The sequence below is a fragment of the Colobus angolensis genome, unplaced genomic scaffold (genome assembly GCF_000951035.1).
Source record: "Colobus angolensis palliatus isolate OR3802 unplaced genomic scaffold, Cang.pa_1.0 Scaffold66, whole genome shotgun sequence".
Classification (NCBI taxonomy): Eukaryota; Metazoa; Chordata; class Mammalia; order Primates; family Cercopithecidae; genus Colobus; species Colobus angolensis.
The window spans coordinates 4,011,297-4,016,764 of record NW_012120265.1 but is presented as its reverse complement, the minus strand read 5'-3'; the positions used below and the strand labels follow the sequence as shown (position 1 = coordinate 4,016,764).

At 47.9% G+C, this 5,468-nt stretch overlaps 1 pseudogene; it reads left to right on the top strand.

The window, feature by feature from the left end:
• The first annotated feature begins 2,334 nt into the window (after nucleotides 1-2,334).
• Nucleotides 2,335-3,645, top strand: LOC105500421 (annotated as a pseudogene).
• Nucleotides 3,646-5,468: the final 1,823 nt, after the last annotated feature.

Below are 5,468 nucleotides of genomic sequence, written 5' to 3'. Positions count from 1 at the left end.
TAGAACAAAATAAAGGTCCAATGAAAGATAAATCTATACAAAAAAAGAATTAGTGTTGATAAGGTGAATTCTACAAGTTGTATCAGGATTTCTGAGGTTTCTGGGAATGGGCAAGGCCCCAGAATTTCCTCCTGTGACATTCTCCCTGAAGATGCTCATGCTCTTATTCAACTTGAAAGCGGATAAAGGCCAGGCGTGGTGGCTCACGCCTATAATCTCAGCACTTTGGGAGGCCGAGGTGGGCGGATCACGAGGTCAGGAGTTCAAGACCAGCCTGGACAACATCGTGAAACCCCGTCTCTACAAAAAACACAAAAATTAGCTAGGCATAGTGATACACATCTGTAATCCCAGCTACTCGGGAGGCTGAGGCAGGAGAATTGCTTCAATCTGGGAAGGGGAGGTTGCAGTGAGCCGAGATCGCAACACTGGACTCCAGCCTGGGAGACAAATCAAGACTTCGCCTCAAAAAAAAAAAAAAGAAAGTGGATAAAAATGTTTTTTCCTGTTCTAATATTTAAGAAATTCAAAATAAACAGGCCTATGTATGCATGATTCTCAAACAATCAGTCAGCGGTGCTCTGCTAAGGAAGAGCAAAGAGTCTCACATCCACAGAAGTACGATGTTCTGTCAGATAAAGATGTCTCCCTGCGCCAGAGCCACATATTTTACACATGATCAGAGGCTTTCACAGGCAAGCATTGCTCTGCAGCCCTACCACAGACTTAACCCTGAGAATCTGACTTAGAAGGTCACTGATGAACACACGCCCTAGTGTTCTGATCTACATGAATCCTCTCTTAATGGTCCCTTCCAGGGATCTGGGATCTTACTGAATTCATCTGCCACACACAGATAGACTCAAAAATTTAGACAGAAGGTTTGATCCTCACTGGCACATCTGCCCTGTCCTATCAGCTTCTCTAGAAGTACACTGCTCTTTAACTGCTCCTGAGTGACCCCACCTAAGGGTATCTCTCTTTGCCAACATAATTGATTTCATAAACCGGGAAGAAAAATAGGCAAGAGTCTAGCTATGCTGGGGCTGTCTAAGATTCCCTTACCTATGTCTCTAATTTACCCAAATATTGAACAAAAAGATTAATGGTGGTAGGAAAACGGAAGGAGGAGCCCCAGTTCACAGAAGAAGGGGAAAACGTAATCAATGCTGCCTAGCATCCAGCTTAAGCTTACCCATGGGGGACTGAGTCTCTTCAGAAAAAAGTCATGGTTCTCCATTGTATTAGTCTGTTCTCATGCTGCTAATAAAGACATATCCAAGACAGGGTAATTTATAAAGGAAAGAGGTTTAATTGACTCACAATTCCACATGTGACCTATAGGTCAGGGCAGCAGGGTTCACAATCATGGAGGAAGGCGAGGACGAGCAAAGTCACGTCTTACATGGTGGCAGGCAAGAGAGCATGTGCAGGGGAACTGCCCTTTATAAAACCATCAGATCTCGTGAGACATAATCACTATCACGAGAACAGCATGGGAAAGACTCACCCCTATGATTCAATTACCTCCCACTAGGTCCCTCTAACAACACATGGGAATTATGGGAGCTACAATTCAAGATGAGATTTGGGTGGGGACACAGCCAAACCATATCATTCATCATCTGAAGGAACTATGGTCTCAGACAGCTGGGCACCGACAGCGCACGCTGCCCCCTAGAATTCCACACCTACATCACAGAGAGATAGAACAGTCTCAAAGGATTCTTAAGGTTAATATGGGGAGCCAAAAGGAGAAGATGAATTCACAGCCTCTGCCTTACCTTCTGGTCTAATACTACTCTTGTCCTGGCCCAACAGGATTCCCATACTCTTTTCTGGGTTGCAGCAGAGGTAATTCAGAAAGACAAAAAGGTATTAATGCCCCTCCATTCCCCACAGCTTCTGAGGTCTAAGTTGTTCATTCCCTGGGTTTTAGGTTGTTGTTCTCCCTCTACCTCCACAGAATCAGTGTGTCCCATTCCAGTAGCTATGATTTCACCTGTATTCTTGTCACCTCCTACTTTCTCCTAGACATTTTATCTAACAGAGCCAGGCGAAAACAGAGACAAGGATATTTACATAAAACTTAACCAGAACTAAGTTGGAGTTCCATAAGCCCCATTGGGCTGGGATGGCACTCAGGCTGGCCTAAGATTGTGGTTATGGAACAGAAAGACACATTTTGCCCAGGAATGATCAGTGTGGAATCCCAAATTTGGGAAATAGATGCTTAGAGCGCCCAATCCTTTCATCCTTCTCTTGGAGGCAATCAGGAAGAGATAATCCCCTTTTGGAGAAAACCATGTCTAATCAACAGATGACCTAACCAGTATGTGTGGAAAAGGAGGTAAAATCAGACAGTTGACCCATTTTAGTAGATTTGGTAATAAATGCCACAAAGTCAGAATTCAAGCGGTCTCAAAACCCTAAAAGGTGACACAGATTAGTTTCAAGGGACACAAGGTGTCACTGGGTGTGCCAACCTCCCAGAGGGTGAGAACCATGGCAACTTTGGGCAGGCTGGGAAACGATCCCGGACCCTTGCAGTTCTGTAAGAAATCAAACTTACCGCAACTTTGGAAGTCAGGAAGCCAGCACGTTGGGGGATACAGGATCACAATTACTTGGTGAGACAAGCTGCCCTGGTAGCTTGTCCTCTCCCATCAGGTAGAAGAGGTTAAAGAACAGGCAGGCTCCCCCTCCGCATAGCGGAACTGCTGTGAAGACATGGAGGAGCGAGGCTGATGTTGCGGGTCTTCGCCTACCATACCGTGAGCTGAAATTTCTTGTTACCGGCCCGTGATCACACGGCTGCAGGACTACAATCCCAGCGTGCACAGGGATCAGGGAGTGTGCGCATTACTGGAGGAAGGGGCGGAGCTGCGCGCGCTTCACTGAGCTTGCTGGGAGATGTAATCTCGTGGCCACTGCCAGCCCTTCGGCCACAAGGCTGCAGGACTACAATCCCAGCTGTACCAGGCTCAGGGGCGGTTCGCAGCCCTAGAGGAAGGGGCCGGGCGGTGCGCGCCGCGCCTTGTATGCTGGGAATTATAGTCTCTTCATTGCTCTAGGCCCACGGGTAGGTAGCTTCAGAACTACAATCCCAGTATGCATCAAGGTGGTGCGTAGCCCTGGAGGGAGGGGCAGAGCAGTGTGGACTTACCGGTGTGGAAAGCACCGCCGGCCGCCGATTCCACGCCGCCCCTTTGCCAGGGAGAGTGAATACAGCTAGGGACGTGAAAGGCAGGTCTGGGCTGGGCATTGAGGAGGGTATTAAGCTAGAAAATATACCTTACCTTTGTCTAAATCGGGCGGATCGTCCTCCCGTCATTGGCCCTGTGCAGCTCGGATTCCTCTCACCCGCACCCAGGGGTCTTCCCAGAGCATGGCGTCGTCTCCAGCCCAGGGAGCTGCCTTCTTTCCTAAACTGCTATGGAAACTGTCCTGATGTCTAAGACAATGTACGTTGTGCCGCAGCCCTGTACCTTCTCTAGCCAGAGCGCGAGCTCAGCTGCTTTTGAGAAAAATCTGCCACCTGGCCCACCTGTGCACAACTTCAGAGCTTTGCCGGGGGTGACAAGGGCCGTGGCTTCGGGGAAATGCCACGCGCACTGGCGCCTTTTTCGCGAATGTGAAAGTTGAGACATCAAGAAGCTTAATTATTGGGTTGCCCAGGATCTGCCAAGAGCAAAGGAGAAAACCCCATTTCCCAGGCATGTGTCTTGTGAGCCATTTTCTGTCAACCCTCTTAAGTGGACAAGCTCCAAAACACAACCTGAAGCTGATGATGATTTAGGCAATTTACGTTTGAAATCATCGGCCTCATCTCAAGTCAGTGTCTCAGAGACACAGGTGGGACCTGATCCCTCAGGAACAGATAGCGTTTCAGCTTTGTGGGATTGACTTTTGAGATGTGGAGCACTGGGGGGTCATTTGAAACCCATCAGGTTTCACATCTCTGCTTTGGATGGAAAGGCCATCACCCACAGCTGTCAGGGATGTTCCTTAACTCACTGGGGCACATCTGTTGAATGTTTCTATCTAGATAATGGAAACATCTAGGAGCACTTCTGCTTCCATGTAACCTCTTAATAATTGATGTCCCTGAAATTCTATGTTCTCAGGGACAGTTCCTTTGGTTCCCAGATGGTACCAGCTTACATATTGTTATATGTAATATGTAAAAACCGGGATGTTACTCTCCAAGACATTGTTCACATCACACATTCCAGTATGTTTCATTTGTGATGTCTGAATATAGGTTTTCAAAGAACTGAAAACCTGGCCATAAAAATTGGACCCTGTTACTGTACTTAGTGAATAATTTACCCCTTAGGGTTAATTACACCTGAGTTCATCAGCACCTGCGTAAAGAAAGAAAAAAAAAATGTGGCATCTGCCAGGCATGGTGGCTCACGCCTGTAATCCCAACACTTTGGGAGGCTGAGGCGGGTGGATCACCTGAAGTCAGGAGTTTGAGACCAGCCTGGCCAACATGGCGAAATGCCATCTCTACTAAAATACAAAAATTAGCCAGGTGTGGTGGCAGGCACTATAATCCCAGCTATTCTGGAGGCTGAGGCAGGAGAATCGCTTGAACCAAGGGGGCGGAGGTTGCAGTGAGTCTAGATCAAGCCACTTCATTCCAGCCTGGGCGAAAGCGAAACTCCATCTCAAAAAACAAAACAAAACAAAACCATGTGGCACCTATGCACTTGGCAAGATGAGGAAGTACAAGGGAGACCACGGCACATTTCTAGGGCTCTTTTGTTTTAAATAGTGCCTGTGGGGAAAGTCTGTGTGATCCAGTGCACACACCCCTTCCCTATCCCTCTGTTTTCATCCTGCTCCTTTCTGTGCCCTCTTTAGGTGAGGATGTCTGATTACCCTCACCCACAGGTGTTGCTTGGGGATGTTGTAATGTAACCATATCCATCCTCTCAAAACCAGGATTAATAGAGAAGAGAGTCTTGCGACTTGTGTTCAGATGCACTGCTGTTTGGTGTGTGACTGCTCTCATCAGTCCACAGCAGCTGTCTGAAAAGATTGGTCCTGATGTAGCCACAGCTGGTGTTCGCAGGGCTGGGTGCTTCTTGTGGTTTGGTGTCTTTTGCCTAGATTTTGTGGCTCTGACCCTCTTCTGCTTATCCATTCCTAGTAGTATCTGCAGGGTTGCCTGGTTTGTTCCAGTTGTTTCCTGAAAGCTTGTTGTATAACTGTTTCCCAAGGTCTTTGGGATTCTACGCTCACTAGACCAGTCACTGTCCACTGACCCCGTCCTTATCTTGCTGGAGCCCCCATGTTCATCCTCTCCAGCGAAGCAAAGAATTCTAGTTACTTGGCCGGGCGCGGTGGCTCAAGCCTGTAATCCCAGCCCTTTGGGAGGCCGAGACGGGCGGATCACGAGGTCAGGAGATCGAGACCATCCTGGCTAACACAGTGAAACCCTGTCTCTACTAAAAAAA